At 39.6% G+C, this 26,585-nt stretch overlaps 1 long non-coding RNA gene across 1 annotated transcript; it reads left to right on the top strand.

Moving 5' to 3' along the window:
* Positions 1-468: 468 nt before the first annotated feature.
* Positions 469-7,029, top strand: LOC123643651. The gene is made up of 3 exons (XR_006736864.1): positions 469-492; positions 638-741; positions 6,994-7,029. It is a non-coding gene; the product is annotated as an uncharacterized LOC123643651 (long non-coding RNA).
* The last annotated feature ends 19,556 nt before the right edge of the window (positions 7,030-26,585 follow it).

Genomic DNA, 26,585 nt, shown 5'->3' with positions numbered 1-26,585 from the left:
GAAATGCCTGGTTATTCCTGCCTCTAGGACTTTGCCCTTTCCTCCCCTGGAGTGCTGCTTCTCCAAACCCACTTACCTACTTGAAATCTATCCATTATGCCAGTCCTATTAACCACTGCCTGCACTTCTCTCTCCTTCCTCTGAAACCACTCATTTAATATTCATAATATACTGAATTTTTGATACCTGTCTTTCAATGAACAGGTGTTTAGCCTGTAACTATAATTGTAATTGTAATCTACCTTGGGAAAGGACCTGGGTACTATGCCTGTGGTGGTTTTGTAATGTGTCTGCTTGACTAGGCCAAACTACATTTCTCAGAATGCCCTTTCCTGTGGGTTTCCAGTTGGAGTGGGCCGCACGAGTGAGACTTGTGTGAGATTTGGAGGAAAGAAGGGAAGCAGACTGTGGCTGATCTGCTGCCCCATCCTGTTACTGGGAGGTACCGACTGGGCTGCAACTGTTCACCATCTCCTGGATCTTCCTGTAGGGGTGTGTGTGTTTAGCTCCATAATGAAGGGACCCAGCTTTTGAAGGACACTCATATCACTAAGGTCAGAGGCAAAAGGATGGACACAGGGTTCAGTTCACCTTGCAGTTGGGAGTTCCAGCTTTGTCTTGCTCTCTCCTACTATAGATTGACCCTCCCTTTCTGACTGCCTGCCTCTGAACTTCAAGCTCCAGCATCAGATGAGAAGACGATGTCCTTAAAGGAACTGCTCAGCCAGCCTCTACGATTGTGTAAGGTCAAATCATTGTAATACTTCCTTCTTAAAAGGAGGCTAAGGTACATAATTAGCTTTTCATACACACACAAAAACAAAACATGTAAAACCTGCAAAACAGGCGTTTATGTGTATGCACATAGAGCTTCACAAAGCTAGCTTTCTTTTCTTTATAAAATTGTATTTCAGTGCCACAAGCAGTTTATAATAGGGAGATTTAGAAGTTATTATGGAGAAGAGAGAGAAAGTATGATGGAAATTAGGCAAAATGAATCAGAACCAAAGAAGGACAAGGTGTATATCATAATTACCCAAAAAACCAAACTGATAGAAATCATAAGTGACAGGGTGGGAATATAAACACAAATAAAACAGGTAACTTAGGGGAACCCATAGAATCCATAAAAAGGAAAATTAGCAATTGGTAAGGACAGAGGTTTCCAAATTTTCTCAGCTCCTTTAGTGTCTCAGTAATTTTTTTTACAGTGCCTCTAGGCCTGAAGAAAAAATTAACAGTTCTACTTATTAAGTAATTAGGTCCAAAAAAGTTAATGAGCATTTATGTTCTAACAACTTAGTTCCTATTGGGTACTGTACATCTTTTCAATTTTGAATCAAGTTGGACACCTCTACCCTACTTCTGCACCTTCTGTACCATATTGATTTCCACATGATATTTCCTTTTTTTATCACAGACACTGCTAAAAAGCCAGCTTCACAAAGATATGACATTTTTTTAAAGAAATATAGTTGTGTAGTGTTGAAACTCTGAATTCCCTTGAGCTAAGTAGTTTGCATGGTATCTGACGGAGGTTGCTCTGCTTCTCTTGAAAATAAAAAATATCTCATGGCGCCCCTGTGAGCTTGCTAAGGTACCCTGGGGCACCTTGACACACAGACTGGGAACCACGGGCCTAGGACTTTTTAAAAGAATAATGGAAGTAGTGGTGAAAAAAAAAAGAAGAAGAAAGATTGAACATGAAGAATATTTTTAAGAGAAATGAAAATAAAGACCAAAACCACACTATATATTTTGAAATTCATTCGCTTGTTCATTCATTCAATAGGTATTTATTGAGCATCCACCCAATGCCAGACATAGGTGTTATGCTAGGTATAGAGTACACAGTGGTGAATGAGGTGGACATAGTCCCTGCCCTCAAACGGCTTTCAGGCTAGCATAGATAACAGTCATTAGAAAAAAGTGAAAACTATGATAGGAGATGAACATGGAGCTAAGAAAGCATATGGTAGTGAAGTTCAGTCTAGCCTGAAGGTCAGGCCAAGGCTCCGTGATGAAGTGGGTTCTGACCTGAGATGTGAAGGGCAAATAGACTTAGCCAGAAGAAACAGTCAGAAGGAAGAGGGTTCCCAGATGACGAATCAACATCCACAAAGGGCCAGACAATAGGAAGAACTTGGCCTTATAGGCACAGAATGAATTTTAGGATGCCTGGAGCATTAAAATTGTCCAGGATAAAGCCAGGGAGACAGATATCACATCCCGAAAGCTCTTATAAGAAGTTGAAAGATTGGATTGTTTGCTAACAGTGAAGAGGGGACTTCAACAGGTTATAATAAATAGAATGACACTAACAAAGTTAGAATCACACTGGCTACAGGGTGGAGAATTGTTTGTAGAAGAACAGGACTGACATACAGGGATGAATTAGGTAGGTGTTGAAATCGTCAGATGTTAGATATGGTAATGGCTGGGGGTGTAAATGTTGGTGCCATTTCTCTAAACCCCTGGAAATGTGGTTTTGGGTGGGATCCAGAGCACAGACAGAAGGATTAGCCTAAGATAGTTGTTCTCAAATTTGAGAACACATCAGAATCATCTGGAGGGCTTGTTAAACTACAGACAATTGGGTCTCACCTCTGGAGTTTCCGAGTTGGTTAGGCCTGAGGTGGGGCTGAAGGATTTCAATTTCTAAGTTCCTTGACGTTGCTGATTTGGAAGTTAAACTTTGGGAACCACTGGCTTAAAACATGTAGTAACAAGAGGAAGGAGGGAAGAGTGAAAGAAGAAAATATAAAGAGGGAGCCAGTCTGGCAGTGAGGGAGCTTCACTCTGTTTGGCCTTTATTATTTCCATGCAATTGCAGGACAGGTCATTTGTTGAGAGCAGATGTGGAGGCAACAAAGCAACAGGAGATGTTTAAAATACTGATGGTGTTAACAGGGCAGCGATTTGATAAAAGAAGCATAAAAGCATATTGGAATGGTGCTGCGCTTCCAGATGAGGTTTGTGATCTTGAATTTAGAGTGATACAAACCTACTGAACTTTCTGATTATACAACAAAATTCAACAGTCCAAGTGCATGTGCAGAGAAGGTAGACATTTGGCTTCACCCAGGGTTGGTGTTTTCCTGGGCTAAAATGGTAGGAGGATGGTGGGGTAAAGGAGATGAGGGAGTCCCTGAAATGTGGGGCTTTAAATATAATCTGAAGTGAGAGCAAAGAGAAGAGAGGAAGATCCTGACAAAGAAACAGTTGAGAACTAGAGATATTAACAAATTGGAAAAACCGGTGTTTTGGGGGCTAATGAATGAGCCAAGTGGAATAGTAAGATAGTTTAGTTAGAGGATAAAAAGTCTTAAATTTGTGATGTCAGTTCCAGGGAATGGTGAATTCTAGGGTGGCCATGAGAGTAGGTGACTGAAGTGGAATGAAGGGAAAGGTCATTACAGATAGGGAGCCCAGGTACTAAGACTTCAGGGAATTGTCCTCCCCAGGGATGTTGACAATTGCTAGGACGGTGGAAGAAGTTAAGGTGATGGCAGTGAGCTATGTGTCAAAGTCTTCAATAAAAGAGGGAGACTGACCAGGAGCCTGGTAATCCTTACTGATAAAAAGGAGTGTGGGGTAAATAGCCAATGACCTGAGTGGACCTCAAAGCCGGAGAGGCTTATATAAGCTAGTGGAGGAGCTGACTGGTCCTGGAGCAGCAGTGCAGAGCGAGGAGGTCCCTGATTCAGGCCCTGAAGTGCACGAGGTGTTGGGAAATGAACAGCTTTCCCTTGAGAGACCCAGAGGAGCAGCAGAGTCAGGGGAGAGCTAGTTTCCTCTAAAGGAGACAAACCAACGGTTAATAAAGAAGTTGAAATGGTGGGAAAGTTTGTTAATAATTAAATATGAGTTTTAGAGGACATAGTGGAAACATTTTAATTTATGGAAAAGAAGCAGTGTATTAGAGAAAATTGTTGGCTTGTCATAGCCTCATTTCTTACAGTTTGCTGAAGATTAGCAAAATGGATTTGTACATTTGCTGAGATTGTCAATTAGCTGAGGAAAATCATTTACATGCTCCTTGAATTCCAGCAGGTCTGGTCTTCTTAATGGCACAGAGAGAAAGTCAGAAGATATATATGTAATTAAAATATTGATAATTTAAAAGCAGGAACTGAGTTTGTATGATCCTCTGCACTTTAAGAATTACGCTTAAAAACCATAGAGAAACCAAACCAGAAATTTTGAGACCGAAGTCACCTATGTATGACTGACTAAAAAGGTTAATGTGATTAAGATTTATTATGTTCACTGTCCCTGCTGCTGCTTAAGACCAAGTAGTAGGTGATTTTTATTCAAAAGGATACTGAATTTATGATATTGCTAGACCAGATATCTTACACTACCTTGCAGAGCATTTTAGGTCTGATTCTTTTAGAATAAAAATAATCTTCATATATCTGTAGAAAAAGAGATTTAGAATCATACTTATGTTTGTTTTTACAGAGTTATGTTTTAGTATAGGTGATAGTTGCAACTCTAAGGATTTTGAGAATGCTGATAGTATGTGATGATTATCATGGAGGGGATTGAACACAGGTTGGATTTCACATACGCATAGCTATGCTATTGACTGGAAGTGGAATGGCTTCCCCATCTGAGGAGAACGGAGAGGTCATGCTGTGCTGGGGTTTACTCTAAGGTGCATTCCTGGCCCTTCTTTCCCCTGCTCCATTTTACTGGCAGGGAGCTACCCCTACAGGATGGCTTTTCCAGGCTTCTACCTTGGGTTGGTCTAACGGGAAGCCTGAGCAGGAGATTGGAACATTGGAGGAAGGGAGCTGCCAGGCTATTTCTCTCCCTCTTCCTCTGCCTTGGTGGCGTCTCTGGTACTGCTGTTTCTTCTCTGTGGCTCTGCAACCCCTGGGTGGCCATTCCCTCAGTCCAGCTTCCGCCAGTGCAGACCCTAAGTTTCAGTAACCCGCTCCTCACCCCATTCCCTCTAGCTCTAGGGTGGTCACAGTTTCTAACCTCCAGGTTGCCTCCCTGATCTTCATCCCTGTATTAAATTACCTTTATTTTAAGTACTTAGAAGGGTTTCTATTTTCCTAGTTGGACCTTGACTGATAAAATGTCTAACATAAGGTTCTGGTAAAGACTCTCCAAGATAAGCATATATAAAGAAGATAGGGCAGTGACTGACAGGTGCTTAACATATTTTCAAGTGGGAAAAGCAACTTTAAAAAGCTATTAGGCATCCTCCTTCAGAATAGTACCCCAAAAGTCACGAGCATCTCAAAAACAATGTATAGCATGAAATAGCTGTAATCACTTTCCCAACTCCTGATAAATCATGTTGGCAGGAAAAAATTTTGAAAAGAATAGAGCCAAAGATGCAGTGATTCGAATCATTTTGATAGTAGTTTGAGAAAAATAACAGTCATCAGAATAATTCCCAGCTTTGAAGTACTTATTGCCACAGTTATAAGTAGTTCAAGGACTAGCATTTGCATTTTATGCAAGGGATGCTTTTCCGAAGGCCATCTATAACTCAAAACTCTTATGAGACTAAAGTTTTCCATAGCTTGAATAAATCTGTCTTGTTTAACCAGAAACAGGATGTCATGGCAATTAACTGGCCTCCTTCATGGGCTTTTATCACATCTGACTTTTTCCCGTAGCTACTGATTTTGGTATATTCCTGTACTAATACTAGCCCCATCAACTGATCAGCATATAGCATATTATTTAATGTTTAAATATTATTTCATATTAATATATATTTAATATTTGGAAAAATTAAAGTATGATAATAGTGAATGAAAATGACAGCACAAATATTTCTTGCACAATTCTGATGCAAGTAAACAAAATACGATTTATAGGCTACAGAAGAAAGATTGTGGATGGGTGTTTTTCATTTACATAAAAGGGTCATCTATTTGGCAATAGCACACATATGGTTTACAATAAAGTTGGCTGAAAGCTCTTAAATCATAAAATTCTTGGTGAGCTTTTATAATTTGGGGAGGTTTAAGCAATTTTTTTTCAAATTTTATACCTGAAATGAGAATTTGGACACGTATTATTTTGTATCGCATCAAATGTGCACAGTTCATTTAGCATAAAATGAAAACACAAGATCATTGCAAAAAGTTTTGATGCTATACTAACCTGAAGTCAAGGGACATATATGTATTCACAGAGTTTTTAAAAAACTTATTATGTACGTTTTCAAAAAAGTTTAAAAGAATTGTTCCACTTGGGCTTTGAATAAAAACAGGATTTAATTAAACAGAATTTGTTAAGTGTAAATACCAGCGTGAAAGTATTATTCACACACATACCCCTTTGAATTTCACATTTACTTATTATCCTTTTAAATTTAATAATTAGGGCTAGTGTTGAAATATTAATTGAAATGTCATTCACGGCTGATAATTCCTTTTTATTCTGTATCCTTCCTTCCATAAAGCTAAAACAAAGGCTCAGGTGGTATCCATTGCCTTACGGAATGGTTGTTATAGCAGAAGAATAGAAAAATCACTCAATTCTTGGCTTTTAGTTTTTAAAAATAAGCTTATGAATGCAGGGGAGAAACAATAATTTTGAGTGAAAAAAACGTTTTTTGAATTTGAAGAACTTGGGCCTTTGTACTGGCTTATGATGGAAAAGCATTGAAGCATTCTGGGCATGAAGTTATGCCATGAACAACAGGTAAAAAAAAAATACTCCCAAGGACAGTTTTCTGTTTCCCAGACTAGATAAAAATCTGAAGAACTAGGAGGAGGGGAGAATCTGAGGGAAGGAAAAAAATGAACTCTAGTCTTTTGATAAGTGGGCCTGTATCGTGCTCCCTCTGGTTGGAAAAGAAAGGGTGGAAAGTATTAGGTCATTAAATATGAAATGTCCAATTTTGAGTTAAAAGTGTAGTTTATTATATCTCAAGCAAGAAGCAGTATAATTCAACAAAGTATGCACCTAAACTCTCCACATAGTTTTACCATCTTAACGCTAGCTTGTTTATGCCAGCAGTGAAGAAGCCTGGAGAGTGAGTGGTGATGAAATAGCAAAAGGCATTTTGCATAGCTTGTTGAGAATTGAATATTTTTCCTTGCAAGAAGTGGTTCAAAGCCTGGAAGAAGTTGGTGCAAGGTCTGGTAAATAGGTGGATGACAGAGAGTTTCCAAGTCCTGCTGCTATAGTTTGAGCAGCATTTGTGCAACATGTGGTCAAATGTTGTCTTGCAAGAGGATTGGCCTTCCTGTATTGACCAATCTTGGCTGCTTAATCACAACCATCCTCATCATTTCATCCAACTGGTTGCAGCAGACATCCACTGTAATCTACTGACCAGGCTTCATGAAGCTGTAGTGGATAATACCAGCCCTGGACCACCTAACAGACACCATTAGCTTTTTTTGATGAGTATTTGGTTTTGGACTCTGTTTTGGCACTTCATCCTTATCCAACCATTGTGCCGAATGCTTGCGATTGTCAAAGGAATCCATTTTTCATCACATGAAACAATACAGTGTAGAAATGGTTCGCCTTTATGTTGGGAGAGCAAAGAAAGGCAAGCTTCGAGATGGTTTCTCTGCTGACACTTGTTTAATTCATGTGATACCCATCTATCCAGCTTCTTTACCTTGCCTATGTGTTTCCAGTGATGCAATATTGTTGGAATAGTAACGTCAAACCTTGCTGCTAATCCACATGGAGATTGAGATGGATTCGCTTCTACATCATTGTCCATCTTGGTCTCAGGTCGCCCACGTGGCTCATTTTCAAGACTCAAATCACCAGAATGGAACTTCTCAAACCATTGACGTACTGTGCATTCATTAGCCACATCCTTCTCAAACACTCCATTGATATTTTGAGCTGTCTGCGCTGCATTGGTTCCACTATGGAACTCATATTCAAAAATAACATGATTTTTTGACTTATCCATGGTTCCATAAAAGTTGCTCTAAACAAATTTTTGAAAGATAATCACAAGCCAAAAACCATACATTTGAAAGACTGAGGATGTACCTTCACAGTTAAAATGAAACAAGAAATGTCAAAATGAAATGTCAGAGATACCAATTGTCAAACTTAGTACTTAAGGAAATCAGACGTTTCACACTTAATAACTTTAATAAAACCGCAGATGTGTTTGGGTGTTGAAGATTCGAGGCAACTGAAGCCTTACTTCAGGGGTGGAGCCCAGGAAGACAGCAAGCTATGCAGGGAAGCACTCCTGAATTCCTAAGAACTCAGGGAAGGTGGAGTAGAAATGTCAATGTGGCATGTCCAGGCAGAGAGGACTGCAGACAGCCTCAGAAAGCTCTCTGCCTTTCTCAAATGGCATGGGAGAGTGGCTGTGTCTTTCTGTGCATCCCAGTATGAGTTCCCAAAATGCAGGCAATATTTGGACACCATGTCTGGAGACCCAGTAGTCACACTGATGTCTTTGTGCAATATTTTTAAAAAATTTTGACTCATGACCTGTAGTAAGAAAGACATTTTATATTGTGGCTCCGGTCACACAAAATGTTCATCAAAAAGTATTTATGATGCTGGTTTATGTTTTCTTTTGTTACCTATTTTATTCTTTTATTAAAATCTTCTAGTGTGATCACTAAATTGATAGCATAGATTGAAACGTACAGTGTGAGAATCATTCTTTAGTGGATACCAGAGGATGCTATGTCTTGGTACTCTATAACTCATCCCCACCCATGGAATATAAACCAAGGGAGTGGAAACCTCCAAATTGACTGAGATTGGGGTGAAATGAAGATCAGATAAATTATAAGTATATAATCATATTTCATGCACACCTCGCTATGTGGAAGAGAAATTTACATCTATTATAATATTCAGTGGTTATACTTAATAAACAAGCACCTTTGAAAATCAAAATTAAGTAGAAAATAATGCTAATACCTTGCTTTGTGTAAACTGTGCATGAACTTTTTAAATAGTTAGGCATATTTGGTGCAATATTGCTCACCTACTGATAGCTTCCTGAGTTGTAGGGGAAATGCAAAGTGGTAAATAACATCTTGGAACATCAACTTTGCTAACTCAAAGCTATCACATGGTGATGAACGCTTCCTCAGGAAAGAGTGGACAATGTTTCAAAATTGTTTGAAATCAGAGAGTTATACTTTCTTTCATATACTTGAAAGTAAGATTAGGGTAATAACATTTTGCCAGTATTCAAGTAAGGGCCTGTGATACATTCACCTGTACCATAGACCTTAGAGTTCTATATCATGTTAATTACTCTTGTCCCCTTCATGCATTTGCATTCTTTCCTTGTCTGTCACCTTTCTATAATAATATGATGTTCTTGTTTGTCACTCTCAATGATCCCTTGGCAGAAATGGAGGCAAATTCTGCCAAAAATTAGATTTTTTTTTTTTTGAGACAGTGTCTAACTCTGTTGTCCAGGCTAGAGTGCCGTGGCATCAGCCTAGTTCACAGCAACCTCAAACTCCTAGTCTCAAGGGATCCTCCTGCCTCAGACTCCCAAGTAGCTGGGATGACAGGCGTGCACCACCATGCCTGGCTAATATTTTCTGTTTTTGTAGTAGGGATGGGGACTCACTCTTGCTCAGGCTGGTCTCAAACTCCTGACCTTGAGCAATCCTCCCACCTCGGCTTCCCAGAGTGCTAGGATTACAGGTGCGAGCCACCACATCCGGCCTAGATTGTTGGTAGTCTATAATGTTAAGTCACTTCATCTTGTTGGCCTATAACTTACAAAAAATTATGGTGAGTCCCAGAAACAAATTTCTTAAGGACCAAGATATATTGACATAGGAAAATAAGGCAGTTGGGAAGAGAATTCTTGATTTACTAGCCAAGGAAGGTTGTCACATTGACACACCACTGGGAGCAGTGTGGCCTAACCTGTAACAGCAAGAAAGAGACAGAGACACCTACAGATGGCAAAGTCTCATTTGAGCTCAAACCTCAGGCAGCCCTTAGGGTCGAGGACAAAGACATTTTGTTTTCTTACTTCAATTACTCAGATGACCTAGACTTACTTGACTGTTCCGTGAGTTCACTATGGACTTTGTAGGAGCAAGATCTTTGATGAAAAGATAATGAAATAGAATAATTATGCCTGTCTTGATAAACTTTCCACTCTGTCCCTGTATTCCTTGTCACATATTTATGATTAGGAAACATTATTTTAAGTAAAAAAATGTTACATCTTTACAAAGTCTCTTGTCTCAACCGAGAAGTCACAAACTAAATCCCTCTAGAGGATAGTTAGAAAAAACAGACAAGTGGATGAAACCTGGCATAAGAAAGAGTAGAGGCAATTATGAAAAACTGGAAAAATCAATGCTTTATCTAAATGCAACTAAACACAAATTTTTAAAAATCACTGTTTAGGTTTAAAATGACTGTCTATGGCTAGATTCAACTTTGGTGTACCAGTTTGCCTTAAATAAAGAAACAAAGAATTCAGTTCATTTCAGAGGAGAAAAGTGAGAATATAAATACAGGTTCCACTATTAGCATAGGAGAGAAAGTGAAGCATGAGTAGAAGAGGTAGGGAACAGGCCGTGTAAACAAATGGCATACTGAGTAAGAAGACACACGACAAGATAAGGTTAGCCATAAGTGTCATAGAATGTTATTGTAAGCAAAGGGAGGCATGAACAGAGAAAATACGAAAACAAGCCTGGTAAACAAATGGGATACTGAGTAAGAGAACATACTGTAATGATAACAAGATAAGGGTAACCACAACTATTACAAGAAACATGACAGAAACAACACTGGGCACATTATACGTTACAGTCCCTCCCTCACAGGGGGCATTGGACACAAGCCATCCAGGCCTAACCATATAAGGTGAAAAAACTCCTGCCTGACAGCAGGAAGGAAACGACATCCCCACTGGTCAAGAAAAAACAAAAAAGAGACAATGTCATAAAGGAGGAGAGGCCAGACAAGAGAAAAAGGGATGACACAGAGACCCCAGTGCCACTGTCCACTGGGACGTGTGCCCACTCCTACCCCCGGTCCCCTTTAGAGTGTACTATCTATCGCTTGCTGATCTTTCTTGGCAGTCTGCCTCCATGTCTGGAGGTGTACTTGCTTAATGAACTTTACTGCTTGCTGCTTCAAAACTGTCACTTGCTCTCATTCTTCGATTGTGAGAAGACAAGAACTGAGGAGTTCAGCAGCCAGTAACACAACCATTCCAACCCAACTCAACTTGGTCCTGCTAGGAGACCCCAGGTCTCACGACAACTTCCAGTGACCCAGACTTTAAGCAGACTTTAACTCAGGGGAAGGGAGGATGCAACTATTTGTGGTAGGGGTAGAAGGGGGGTGAGGGGTGGAAAGGTATGTCAGTTTCACCTGGAAGCTCTTTCAAAATGCTTATGTCCATTTATTTCCCCTCCCACTCCTGTACTGTGATGTGGACCACCACAACCACAGCTGAATTCCCCTTCCCATGTAAGAATTACTGCTATAATGAGCTATTGTTACTGCTGCCGATGGTATTTGGTATTACTTTTATGTGATAAGGGTGTAAATAAGATTGAAAATTATTCCCTTTGAAGATCACTGACTCCAGTAAGATTTGACTATTTTACATTAATTCTTTGTCTCTCTATCTAGGTCCAATATCTAGTCTAAATAAAGAATCAAATCTGAACTCTTGTTGTAAAAACCCTGTTTTCTTTCCCTTGAGTGTTTCTTCATCATCTCAAATACAGTTCTTGAGAAAAACCATCAACACCTAAGTCTGAAAAATTTTTCCACATTGGGATTCCCCTCCCAGGTCAAGTGAAACATTTTTGTTACTTTCTCAGGGTGCTACAGATGTATATCACATTTATGCAAATGAGGTATGTATTTTTAAAAAATCTACATTATTTTAAAGCAACAATATTTGCCAGAAAGTAAATAAAAGGTTCAAACATACTTTTGACATGGGAAAGTGACTCCCAATTCTGGCTTCATGCAAGAAAGAATTCAGGAGCAAGCTAACAGTATAATTGAAAACAAGATTTGTTCAGAAACTATAGAACGTCTACTTCACAGACAGAGTGGAGGCTCGTTTTCCCTGCGGAAGAGAACCAGCCCCATGGGTCCTGTTGCTTCTCTATTTAAGCAGTGGCTAGTTATAGGCTAAACAAGGTGAGAGGTATTCACGGAAGGGGTGGTGTTTTCCTGGAATTACGGTGACACCCTCCTTTTGACTAAATATGGTCAAAAAGGAAGTGTCATGGCATCAGGTGCATGATGGGAGTGGGAGGTGTCCTTAGACACTTTTATGGTAATGAAGCGTATAATGAATTAAAGAGAGGTAGGGCCTGTCTCTGGAATAGGCTTTGTCTTAAGAGAATGTTGTGGCAGGTTTAATCTTCTATCCAGACACTCAAACTTTCTCCATATCAGCAATAAGCCTGTTTTGCTTTCTTATCATTCATGTGTTCACTGGAGTACCACTTTCAATTTCCTTCCAGAACTTTTCCTTTGCATTCACAACTGGGCTAACTGTTTGGCACAAGAGGCCTAGTTTTTGGCCTATCACAGCTTTCAACGTGCCTTCCTCACTAAGCCTCATCATTTTTAGCTTTTGATTTAAAGTGAGAGAAACTCTTACTTGAACAATTAGAGGCCTTTGCAGGATTATTGATTGGCCTAATTACAAAATTGTTGTGGCTCAAGGAATAGGGAGGCCCAAAGAAAGGGAGAAACAGGAACAGTGAGCTGGTAGAGCAGTCAGAACATACCTAATATTTATTGATTAAGTTTGCCATCTTATATGGACATGGTTCATGGTGCCCCCAAACAATTGCAATAATAACATCAAAGATCACTGATCACAACAGATATAATAATAATGAAAAAGTTTGAAATATTGCAAAAAGTACCAAAATGTGACAGAGACTTGGTCAAGAAGTAGTTAATTTCTCCACTGTCTTGGCTCTAATGGGTTGGAATTTGCCCTGCCTCCATCCTGTTTTGATCAGAATAGTTTGAAACTTTGTTTTGAGACTTCCTGACTCAGGCAATGCTGCGGCAATGCCTAAAGCAATGTCTACCAGTTCCCTGTCTCACTTTCACTAATTATTCCCAGAGAGTAGAAATATGGATACAAGACATACCTCATTTTATTGTGCTTCACTTTATTGCTCTTTGAAGATACTGTGTTTTTGTACAAATTGAAGGTTTGTGGCAACCCTGCATCCAGCAAGTCTGTTGGTGCCATTTTTCCAACAGCGTGTGCTCACTTCAAGTCTCTGTCACATTTTGGTAATTTTTGCAATATTTCAAACTTTTTCATTATATCTGCTGTGAGCTGTCATCAGTGATCTTTGATGTTACTATTGCAATTGTTTTGGGGCACCATGAACCATGCCCATATAAGATGGCAAACTTAATAAATATTAGGTATGTTCTGACTGCTCTACCAGCTCACTGTTCCTGTTTCTCCCTTTCTTTGGGCCTCCCTATTCCTTGAGCCACAACAATTTTGTAATTAGGCCAATCAATAATCCTGCAAAGGCCTCTAATTGTTCAAGTAAGAGTTTCTCTCACTTTAAATCAAAAGCTAAAAATGATGAGGCTTAGTGAGGAAGGCACGTTGAAAGCTGTGATAGGCCAAAAACTAGGCCTCTTGTGCCAAACAGTTAGCCCAGTTGTGAATGCAAAGGAAAAGTTCTGGAAGGAAATTGAAAGTGGTACTCCAGTGAACACATGAATGATAAGAAAGCAAAACAGGCTTATTGCTGATATGGAGAAAGTTTGAGTGTCTGGATAGAAGATCAAACCAGCCACAACATTCTCTTAAGACAAAGCCTATTCCAGAGACAGGCCCTACCTCTGTTTAATTCTGTGAAGGCTGAGCAATGAGGGAAAGGTGCAGAGGAAAAGGTTGAAGCTAGCAGAGAAGTTGGTTCATTAGGTTTAAGGAAAGATGCCATCTGCATACCATAAAAGTACAAGGTGAAGCAACAAGTGCTAAGGTAGAATCTGCCACAAGTTATCCAGAAGATCTAGCTAAGATCATTGATAAAGGTGGCTACACTAAACAGAAGATTTTCAATGTAGAAGAAACGGCTTTCTATTAGAAGATGCCATCTAGGGCTTTCATAGCCAGAGAAAAGGCAATGTCTGGCTTCAAAACTTCAAAAGACAGTCTGACTCTCTTGTTAGGGGCTAATGCAGCTGGTGACTTTAAGTTGAAGCCAGTGCTCATTTACCATTCTGAAAATCCTGGAGCCCATAAGAATTATGCTAAATATACTCTGCTTGTGTTCTATATGTGGAACTACAAACCTAGATGACAGGACATAAGTTTATAGCATGGTTTACTAAATATTTTAAGCCCTCTGTTGAGACCTACTGCTCAGAAAAAAAAAAGATTATTTTCAAGATATCTCTCCTCATATACAATGCACTTGGTCATCCAAGAGCTCTGATGGAGATGTATAAGGAAATTAATGTTGTTTTCATGCTTGCTAACACAACATCCATTCTGCATCACATGGATCAAGGAGTAATTTTGACTTTCAACTTTAAAGACTTATTCAGGAAATATATTTTATAAGGCTATAGCTGTCATGGATAGTGATTCCTCAGATGGGTCTGGGAAAAGTAAATTGAAAACCTTCTGGAAAGGATTCACCATTTTAGATGCCATTAAGAACATTTGTGATTCATGGGAGGAGGTAAAAACATCAACAATAACAGGAGTTTGTAAGAAGTTGAATACAACCCTTAGGGATGACTTTGAGGGCTTCATGACTTCAGTGGAGGAAGTAACTGCAGATGTGGTGGAAATAGTAGGAGAACTAGAATTATAAGTGGAGCCTGAAGATGGGAGTGAATTGTTGCAATCTCATGATAAAACTTTAATGGATGAGGAGTTGCTTCTTTTGGATGAGCAAAGAAAGTGGTTTCTTGAGATGGTCTCCTGGTGTAGATACTGTGATCATTGTTGAAATGACAACAAAGGATTTAGAATATTATAGAAACTTAGTTGATAAAACAGTAGCAGGTTTTGAGAGGATTGACTCCAACTTTGAAAAAAGTTCTATTGTGGGTAAAATGCTATCAAACAGCATCACATGCTACAGAGAAATCTTTCATGAAAGGAAGAGTCAATCCATGCAGTGAACTTCATTGTTGTCTTATCTTAAGAAATTGTCATAGCCACTTTAATTTTAGATCAGCAACCTCCACCCTGATCTAATCAGTCAGCAGCCATCAACATCTAGGCAAGACCCTCCACTAGCAAATGAGATTATGATTCGCTAAAGGCTCAGCTGAATGTTAGCATTTTTAAGCAACAAAGTGTTTTTAGATTAAGGTATGTACGTTGTTTTTTTAGACATATTGCTCACTTAATAGACTCCAGTGCAGTATAAACATAACTTTTATAAGTGTTGGAAAGCAAAAAAAATTTTGTGACTTGTTTTATTGTGATACTCATTTTATTGTGATGGCTTGGAGCCAAACCTGCTACATCTCCAATGTAGGCCTGCATATGACTAGTAAGATAGAGAAAATGATATTCTCCAGAATTCCAGGACTAGACAGGGCAGAATGGCTTGACTGGGCTGCTTCCCAAGAAATAAATACTTGAGATGAGTTGTTGGGTGGGAAGCTCAAGAATCTACACCCTGAAGGGATGTGCTGGGGGGAGTTTCTAGGGGAGGAAGTGAGATAGAGACCTGTGCTCAGGACATAATTCTGTCCTGTAACTATTCACGCTTCAGTAAAGCTACAAAGCTCCTACGTTATCACAATTTTGACTGAATTTTTTAAATGGATATTCACGCAGCTTTGAGATCTGCACTGCAAGTTTTTTCTGCCTCTCACTTAGACTATTGCAGTTGTGTCCTAAGAAGTTGATATCCCTTATTCAGGCAGCTTTTCTCCCTAAAACATCTTTACTCAGCTGCCAGACTGATGCTTCTAAAGTATTTTAAAAATTGTGCCCTACTTTAAAAATATCATTTGGTGACTCTTGGTTGCGTTATGACAGAATGCTAAACTTTGTATCACGACACGTACATGACCCTTCCGTGATATTGTCCCAATGTAGCTTTCTAGGCTTATCTCCTGTCATTCCTCCAACCTCCTTAGTGAAGCTTTGTCCCCGCAATGAAGGGCCAGCTGACATCTCCTGAAGGAGACATGCTCAGTCATGCTTTTCTCTCTTTTTGTTCACAATGATGAACCCAGTGCTTAATGACTCTAATGACAGAAACAATCCCTAGTGAAAACACCAGTTACATTAAGGAGAAGAAAAGAACGTTGTATGAGGAAACTAAAACAGAGTTAAACACAGTAACATGGATAGCTCTAATTTTTCAACAGTTTGGTTATAAATTTTTACACATTCTTTATTTCTAAAAATAAAAGGAGTATTTCCCCCTAGTTCCTTGGATAAGAGTTGGATGCTGCACTGGTTTTCTTAATTCATATGATCAAAAAACCAGTGTCATAAGTCCACGTTGGAATCAGTTTTTCAACATGCCTATTAGCGACAGTGTCTTACTTTTTTTGTATAGCCATGGCAACCAGTTCTCTGCAAGTTATCTGGGTATGGTTCACATAAGATCTCTTTTGTAGAAAAGCTGCAAGCAATTCGTCTTTCTTAAAAAATGAACTGAGTGAAATGAGATTATACAATATGAGACTATTAAATTGTATTATGTAAATGCAAATAAAATAAAATATATTAGGTCTAAAGTGCCATTGGGTATTACGAGGAGCCTAATGGGATTTACATGAATTCTCATAAATAAACCTCCTCAGGTTACCCAAGTCCTCAGATGTGAGGCAAAGGACGGTGAGCTGCAGTATTTGGCATTTTATGAGATCATTGTATTCTTTTGACTATTTTACACAGAAATCACTTAATATCACTCTGCGTGAAATGATGGAAAATTAAAAAGATTGTTGCTTTGGCCATCAGTGTTTAGTTTAGCATCCAGCTTTCATTTGACCAAATTGGATATCAGTGGTTTGTAGAGAAGAGGGTCATTCTGAGAGCGACATCATACAGTCAAATTCATACCAAGTGGTTGTCACTGAAAAACAGTAGTAATATTGTCTCCTGTTTAATGGGAAACTGAAGATAAAAGGTAACCCATTTAAGTTAGAGGCCCCATGTGGTAAAACATTGCCATGTGTTGCCTTCTGCATTTGATTAAGCAGTCAAGGTGAGAAGGTTATTCAGGATTTGAGTACTGAAGTGTGAACACTGAAATCCGAAGTAACCTTTTTTCCCCCTGAGTAATTTGAATAATACAAATCCTATCTTTTCTTAAAGCTTTCCTGTTTCTTTTAAGGCCACTGCTTAGATTTTTGATTTTTCTTTTTGTTGTCCCCTCTTATCTTTCTATCATCCGCTACTTTCATCTGTATGCATGCAAACTGAAATGTAATATGTGTAATATGTAGCTAATGTACCAATTTTAGAGTCAAACTTTTTACAGTCTTATGTTACCGTAGGCAGTGGTGTGCTGGTGAAAAACAGACTCTGGTGGGGGAAGCCCTGAGTTGTAACATTTGCCAATTTCCATTGTGCAAATGCTTCCACCATGGCTGATTTTGAATTATCAGGGTGATATCACTGAATGCGGAACTGGAAAGAAATGTGCAGCAGCTCACTATTAGGTAATATTTCTGCTGTACAGACACAATAGGCATATATCTCGAGAGCACAGGTAATAGTAAAATGTAGTAACATAATTAAAAGATGATGCTTTTAAAATACCTTTGTTTTTGATAGCATCTATTTAATTGCAAATTAATATATTTTAATTTTTTTAATTTTTTAATTTTTTTTATTTCAGCTTATTATGGGGGTACAAAAGTTCAGGTTATATATATTGCCCATGCCCCCCCATCCCCCCGTATATTTTAATTTTTAATAGTTGGCTCTAACAAGCAGCTCACAAGATTCTTGGCACTGTAACAACCTGCTTGCATGTCCTGATCTGAACCTGAATGTATCACTGATTGTGGGTGATGCACCGTGGTGTGGAGTTTGAACTAGTCTTTGAGTGGTTGAGCTTTGAATATGTTTGTAAACCTGTCAGTTCCTTTCAGAAATCTGAAAAGAGAAAAATGAACTAAATGGAGGAGAACTGCCCTAGCCTCTGGCTGAAATGCCTAAATGTTGCAATGTTATATTATTTTATTCTCAGGTGCTCTCCCTCTTCCCATGGGAACATCTCTAAAATTGGGATATATCTTGTGATTTAGATGCATACTTTCTCATAATTTACAATGTTTTTCTATAGCACCTAAAATAATGGTGCATCTGAACAAGTGATGGCATCTTAAATTTAACAAAATATGGCATTTTAAAGTATGAGAAATTACTGATTTGGCTAAGACTCTGTGAGATTATTTTTCCTTATTGGCAAATGCAAGAGAGTACCTTCTAGCTTGAGAAGCTATTTTAACATTGATTCAAAGTATCTAGGTATTATGCTAGTAAAAACAATACAGGCTCAATCTATCAAATAAAGGAAGTTGACTTTAAAGTGTTCTAGCTTTTAAAGTCAAAAATATCATGTTCTGAGAAGACATTTTTTTCCCTCATCATAGCTTCAGTGTTAATGTCTACTGTGCAAAGAATGAAACATAGGCTAATTTATATCTTGTAGTAATTGGCAAAACATTGTCTCCTGTTGTAGCTTCAATGTGCTAATCTATTTCTTGTAGTAATTGGCTATATCCATTATGTGTCTTAGAGATGATAAATAAGGGGTTGTTAATGCAGAAAAAGCCCATAGGTAACATTGGAAATGTTACCTGGGTATTGAGACCCAGGGAGATAGAAAATTGCCTTCAATTCACTTCTGCTGCCAAATCATTCCGTCTCCTGATTGTAGTGCAAAACCATGTTGTATCCATGTCAAGGCAGAGAAACAAAGAAAGTATTCTAATTTATCTCTGTACATGGCCTGCTGTGGCAGTCAGTTCACCAGTACCATCCTCGTACACATTAATGGAATGAAGGTAGGAAAAGCAAAGGAATGGTGTTTCTCTTGAGGAGTTTGATAGTTAGTGCATATTTTATCTTTTAAAAATAATATTTATGTTATGCTTTTCTGTTTATTTTGGTCCTCCATATTTAGTGAAAATATTTGAAAACTACGGAAAAGTATAAAAATGAAAATAAAAATCATGCACAATCCCATCAAGAAATAACACTTTCATGCAGAGTGTTTGGTGAATATCTTTGATTTTTTCAGAGGAAATTCTTTTGAGGGATATAACTATATCCAGAGAATGTACACTTGTAAAGCTTGGTTCAAGGTCTTCAGGAAATCGGACCAGTTTACAGTCCTAAAAATGGTGAATGAGGGTGCCCATTCCACTGCACCAATATCAACATCAGATATTATCATTTAATTTGCCAATTTAATAGAAAACAATGGCAGTTTATTGTTTTAATTTAATTCATTCTGTCTATTTGATTATAGATACTTTGATTAATGATGCTTTGATGCTTAAACTTTGAAGGATGGACTGCCTTGCACATGTTTGTTAGCTCTCATTTCTTTTGTGAATAGCTTATGTCCTTTGTCTACTTTTATCTTTCTTAAAATTGTTTTTATTATTTCAAAATATTACAGGGGTACAAATATTTTTGGTTACATGGATCACTTTTGCTATGCTTGAGTCAGGGTTGTGAGGGTACCCATCACCTGGATAGTGTTCATTGTACCTGTTAGGTTTTTGCCTATTCCCTCCTCCCCCTTCCCTACTGCTTGATTTCCTTTGAAATTTACTTCCCTCTGTGCAAATGTGTGCTCATTGGTTAGCTCCAGTTTAATGGGGAGTACATGTGGTGTTTGTTTTTCCACTCTTTAGATACTTCACTTAGGATAATGATCTCCAGTTTTATCCAAAGTATTGCAAAAAGCCTTAATTCATCCTTGTTCATGGTTGAGTAGTACTCCATGGTATACATATACCACATTTTGTTAATCCATTTATGAATTGATGGGCACTTGGGTTGATGCCACATCTTCACAATTGTGAATTGTGCTGTAATGAACATACAAGTGCAGATGTCTTTTTGATGAACTGACTTCTTTTGCTTTGGGTAAATACCCAGTAGTGGGAATGCTGGATAAAATGATAGGTCTACTTTTAGTTCTTTGAGGAATCTCCATACTGTTTTCCATAGAGGTTGTACTAATTTGCAGTCGCAGCAACAGTGTATAAGTGTTCCTTTCTCTCTGCATCCATGCCAGCATCTATTGTTTTTGGACTTTTTAATAAAAGCCATTCCAACTGGGGTAAGGTGAGATCTCACGGTGGTTTTAATTTGCATTTCCCTGATGATTAGTGACATTGAGCATTTTTCCATATGTTTATTGCCCATTTGTCTACTTCTTTTGAAAGGCCTCTGTTCATGGCTTTTGACCGCTTTTTAATGGGATTGTTTGTTTTTTCCTCCTTCATGTTGACTTTGGCCAGTTTGATGACTATGTGTCTTGGTGATTGCTTCTTTGCAATGAATCTCCCAGCTGTTCGTTGAACTTCTTGTGCCTGGATGTGTAAATTTCTAGCAAGTCCAGGGAAGTTTTCCTCAATTATTTCCTCAAATAGGTTTTCCAGCCCTTGTGTGTTTTCTTCTTTACCCTCAGGGATGCCTATGATTCTTATATTTGACCATTTTACATAATCCCATATTTCTTGTAGTCTGTGATCTTACCTCTTAATTCTCTATTCTTTATTTTTGACTGACTGACTTAATTCAAAAGAGTTGTCTTTAAGCTCTGAGATTCTTTCTTCTACTTCATCTAGTCTATTCTTAACCCTTTCCACTATGTTTTGTATTTCTTTAAATGAATTTTTCATTTCCACATGTTCTGTTTGTTTTTTTTTTAAATAATGTGTCAAATTCTTAGTCATTTCCTGAATTGTTTTTCTGGTTCTTTTGAGTTGGTTTCCCATTTTCTTTTGGATTCATTGAGCTTTCTTACAATCCATATTTGGGATTCTTTCTCTGTCATTTCAATATTTTCATTTTTGTGGGTATCCATTGCTAGAGAGCTGGTGTTCCCTTCTGGGGGTGGTTTTTCACTCTGATTTTTCAAAGTTCTGAAGTTCTTTCTCTGATCTGAGGCAGCTGTCACTTATTTTTGGATTTTCCTTTGTTTAGATGAGGCTTCTCCCACCCCTTACTTGTGAAGGAGTGTCTGTAGCATATGTTGTGTAAGAAACTTTGGCTTTGCTGTGGGTGCTTTGATGGCAATCCAGGTTCTGGATGGATGCCTTGGTTCTGGATATCCTTAGTGTGGTAGTTTTCTCAGTTTCTAGTTGTTTGTAGGCTGTAGGAGTGGTGAGCTATGTGAGTGGGCAGATTCCCTGTCTCTGTGTGATGAGGGAGGATGGAGGTCTTTGAAATCCTTTCTCTTTCCCCAGCCTGTGGTCTTCTTAACAGTGTGAATTGTATTGGCACTCCTAGTTCAATCTCAGAGTCAGTAGGTGCTTGTGGGTGAGAATCAACCACACTCTGTAAGACTGAGGCAGTCAATGCTGTAAAGGGCTGTGCAAATTGACCTCCCTGACAGTAGGTGGCACTTGCCAGAAGAAACAGGCTTCAGTGTTATTTTTGGGTCCTGTGGCTGGGTCCAGCCCTTCAGGGGAAGCATATGATGCCTCAGGTGGCGGGTGGGGCCCTGGAACTTCCAGGTGTGTCCTTCTTCTTTACCACAGCAGAGGTGGTTGGGGGAGTGAGGCTGCATAGGGCTGAGTTAGGTAAGCTTACCCTCATGCTCCACAGAAGCTGGTAAGGTAGGTGTTTTGGCAGGGGTCAAAGGTCTGCTCCAGCTTCTGGGGAAAGCCACCAGGGAGGGGCTGAAGCAGCCCTGCTCAACCAGAAAGTCTGCTTGTGGAGGTGGGGTCATCTGAGATTCACAGCTGGGCTGTCAGGAGCCGTTTTGCTCTTCTCCCCTGTCCCCTGATCCATGGTCTCCCTCCTGCATCTGTGAACAAGCAGGAGCTCAAACTAGCTGAGCTGCCCCACAATGGTGCTATAGACTGGGAGCTTCCCTGTCCAGGATCCTGCCCTGGCTGAGAGCACAGCTTTCTTGTGGGGGCAGGGGTGCTCTGTGAGTGTGCTGTGGCTGGGACCCACACTGCACTCTCTTTTCAGTTCTCTCATGTGGGCTCCCTTGCCTCCCAAGATTAGTTTACAAATCTCCCCTCCAAGCCCCCCGAGCAACTCGAGCAAGTCCTGGGTGTACAGGATCTGGCCTGCTGGCCTGTCCTAGGTCCCCCTAGTTGAATCCCTGACTGTGCCAGGGAGAAATGTGCTGGTCCTGGGTTGCCTATGGGGTACTCAAGCAGGTTTGATGTCCCTCCATTTCAGGATGTGCCTTCCTCTGATGGAGCAGCCAGGCAAGCAGCACCGGGGAGGGCCAGTGAGCAGGGAGCTCACAGTCTGAGTACCTGTTAGTCCTCTGCAGACCCTTAAGAGGAAAGGTTTGAGCCCCTCTCTCTGTGGAAGCCCTGGTGTGGTATATGCACCAATAGGGAGGAACCAACAGCTCCTGCCAGCCCTAGCTCAATTGTGCCTCAGCAGCCCTATAGGCTGGGTATAGGAAGGGGAGGAAAAGACTCTGGATGGAGAAAAGCTACCACGTTGGTCATCTTTGTCCCTCCCTCTGGAAGGCAGCACACATGGAATGTCCATGCTGTGAGGTCACACAGATCTCTTAGGACCCACCAGCCCCCTGTGTCTGGGCTGGAATTGGGAAATATTTATGTGTGAATGAGCAAGATGAAAACTGAGGGACTGAAACCCCCTGGAGAGGACAAAGACGCACAGTTGGTGGAGAAGCAATATGGCACCTGCTATCTCTGTTCCAGTCCTTGGTGACAGGAACACCTCAAGGGGGCTGGCAGGCTGGCGCTTTGTCCTCAAGAAGCTCCCAGTTCACTGGTGGAAGCAGCTTTTGGGTTCATGAGGGTAGAAAGGCTCTCTGGCAGCTTGGGAGCCTGCTGACTGCCAGAGAAGTGAGGGAGGGAGAAATACCACTCCACCTACCCTTTTTGCTGGACTCCAAGCCTCTCAGGGGTTGTGCTCTGGTGATATCTTGCTCCTTCATGTTCTGCTTCACAACTTTTTCCTGTGGAAACTCTTGTAGGTTCTGGCACTTTTCCCTCAAAATTACACCTGATCTATGATTGTGTGTTTGTTTGTTTGTTTTTTCTTTTTCACCTAAAACTTTTCCTTCTTTCTGAGACGATCTGGCAGCTGGTGCCTGTGGTCAGCCATCTTGTCTCTCCCACTTTTATTTTTGAATGTTTACATTTTACATGCTGATGTTTAAGAACATCTCTTTATAAGTAATAACAGCTCTTGCCACATGTATTTCAAATATTCTTCTTAATTTAATTTTTTAAAAATAGTTTTTTTAAATTAAAAAATAATGATGCTCATGATTGAAAGTTTAAAAACTGAAAAATGTAGGGACAGAAGTAAAAGTCATGATAATCCCTCTTTGCTATGGAGAGAATGTTTTTGCCTTTGCCCATTCATACGTTGGAATCCTAACCCCTAAGGTGATTGTAGTTAGAGGTGGGGCCTTTGGGAGGTAATTGGTTACAGGAGTGAAGCTCTCATGAATAGGATTTATGTCCTAATAAAAGAGGCCTGAGGGACACCCCTCACCTCTTCTCCCTTGTGAGGCCTCAGCAAGAAGTCACCATCTTGAATCAGGAAACAAGACCTCCCCAGACACACAATCTGCCCACACCTTGATCTTGGACTTCCAGCCTCCAGAAGTATAAGCAATGAACTTCTGTTGTGTTTAGGCCACCTAGTCTATGGTAGTAGCAACCCGAGCTGACTAAGACACTCTTCCTAGATATAATTATTGTTTACATTTGGGAATTTTTTTTCCTTTTGGCCTTTCTTTGCTTTCACACCTTCACATATACTCTCTCCTTACAAATTCAAATTCATATAGTGTGTTATGTTTATATCCTCATTTTGAATTTAAGATCAAATGTGACATTATAAAAGTAATATATGCTTATCTTAATTTCAGTTCCTCCAAATGCAAACTCTGAGACAAGGACTTGGGTGCAGATGTCAAGCTCATGCATGCAAAACAGGGTAAAGGCAAGGCCTAGTGGATTTGATGGTAAAGATACAATGAGATGGAGACTGCTTATTACTTACATAGACAATGATAGGAAGAATAGGACATAAGGGCCATCTCCTTGGCTTTTGTCCCACACTCTGAAGCAGAAAGGAAAGGGCCAAATGACTGCAACACCACTTGTAGAGCCAAATCTGGACTGCCAGTAGTGGTTTTATATTCTTTAGTTCTGCTCTGATGGGGCTGGGGCCAAAGGCCTACATCTCATCAGAAGTGGGGAGGTGCTAAGAAGTTTTCCTATGACCATCAATAGGGAGATGAGCGGGAGATGGCCTCATATCAACACCTTACCAACCTCCCATCCTTTCGTGTTTCAGACGGATCACAAGGCATTCCATAAACGCTCTGATAAGTTGCAGCTTAAGGTTGCAAGATTGACAGATGCCACAGATGAGCTGATTGCCTATAGCAGGTGTTTTTTATAGAAAATGATCCCAGGAAGCAAGAGTAATAAATGGGGAAAGTAAAACAGGGACAGGGAAAAGTAAAAAATCCATTAAGCATGCATGAATGAGTGGGTCACTGTTTCAGGCAACTGTGGCTCAGTCCCAATGGGAGCCCTCCGAAAACCTGTGTGGACTGTGCCTCAGACATGCTATGGGACAAGAAAGCTAGGGCATTTATCCCCCTACTCTGGTCCCTTACTGCTTGTGGGTTGCCCATCAGTTGACTCCTTGGCCTTCCTAGGAGGTTTTTCAGGTTAAACAGGAAGCCAGAGAAAATCCTTGGTCAGAGCAGTTGAGAGATGCAGGTCTTACGTTTGGAGTCTGTCTGCAGTTTGGGAACCATTAATTGCAGCTGTAGGTGAACTTAGAGGCGACCAAAAGGGCTATGGGCTGCACCTGCCACAGTGCAGAACACTGAGAAACAACCCAAGCATTGCAAAGAAAGATAAACACCCTAATTCCATTACTATGAGATAATTTTATTAACATTCCAACCATATCTCTCTGCATCTTCTTCAATAATTAGATGATACTATATATTCAATTTTGCCTTGCTTTTTATACCCTATACTATTTTATAATAATTTGCTCATATTATTATAAGTGCTTTGTAAACATATTTTTCCATAGAGATTAAAGTTTACTTAAGGATAAAATACCCATGGAACAGAATTACAAAAGTGACACAGTAAATTAAAGAATTATTATACGAAATATTATGTGAATATATTTAGTTTAGATAATTAAGAAGGAGATAGGATGTGAGATGGCAGGAAAGTTTTCACAGTGGAAAAGAGTTAAGCTGGATGATGAAAGACTAAGTAGAAAATGGTCCAGATATTTAGGGCTTATCAGCTAAATTAGACCTCAGGTGCAGTATGAGTAGAGATTCTGAAACACAGTTTAGCAAACTCTATTAGGAGGTTGAAGTAGGCAGAATAATGCCCCCATGAAGATGTATATATCCTAATCCCTGGAAATTTTGAATATGTTACCTTACGTGGCAAAGGGCAGTTCAGGTTGTAGATAGAAGTAATTTGTTTATTAGTTGACTTAAAATAGGGAGATCAGCCTGGGAGATCAGGTGGGCCCAATCTCATCATCATGGTTTATAAAAGGGGAAAACGAAGGCAGAGAGTAGAGTGCTGCGAGGGATGCAGTCTGCCATTGCTGGCTGTGAAGATGGAGGAAGGGGAGCCCCAAAAGCCAGGGGCTGCGTGTGGCCTGGAGGAGCTGGAAAAGGCAAGAAAACAGATTCATCGTTGGAGACTCTAGAAAGGTACAGCCCTGTTGACACTGATTTTAACCTGGGGAGAGCCCAGGTTGATTTTGCCTGGAAAGGGGGGGAGTTCGCATTTCATTTGCAAGCTTGACTTCTTTTCTTTTTTATCTAATCAAGAAAGTTTTCATACATTTGTATCCCCGTAGTAAGCTGAAATAAAATAAATTTAAAAATTAAATTTAAAAAATTAAAAAAAAAAGTTTTCTTTGTGTTCCTCTAATTCCATCATTAATGCTCCTTCACAGCTATGTTGCATTTCTGTTGTCTCTGGGTGTTTTTTATCTTTCCTTTTTTGACCCTTTTTATCTTTTCTTCCACATTTTAAGAGAGGTAGTTAAATTTTGACTTCCACATCTCTAATTTTATTTTCTGCAGATTCAATTGCATTTAGCTGTTCCGTTTTTATGTTTCCCTGTAAGATTTTCTTATCTCACCCTTTCCCCTGACCTGTCTTTTACAAACTCATATTCTGTAGTCTTCTCTCCCAATTTATTCTGTTTATGGGTTTTTGCTCTTGGTGATATAGGCTTTTTAAAAAACTGTCTTATTAAGGGCTTCAAAGGGTTAAAGTATTTTTTTTTCCTGGATCTTTGAGAGTAAGTCATTTTTAGAAGTCTGTACTTTCACTTAGTAGAATGATGTTCCTTGTCCTTTGTTAAGACGGTTTTTTGGTGCCTGCTCTCCCCCACTTCTCTCCCTGCTTATTTTTCCTTCCTA

This window comes from Lemur catta, chromosome 8 (assembly GCF_020740605.2).
Source record: "Lemur catta isolate mLemCat1 chromosome 8, mLemCat1.pri, whole genome shotgun sequence".
NCBI lineage: Eukaryota > Metazoa > Chordata > Mammalia > Primates > Lemuridae > Lemur > Lemur catta.
This window is presented reverse-complemented; position numbering and strand designations above follow the sequence as displayed.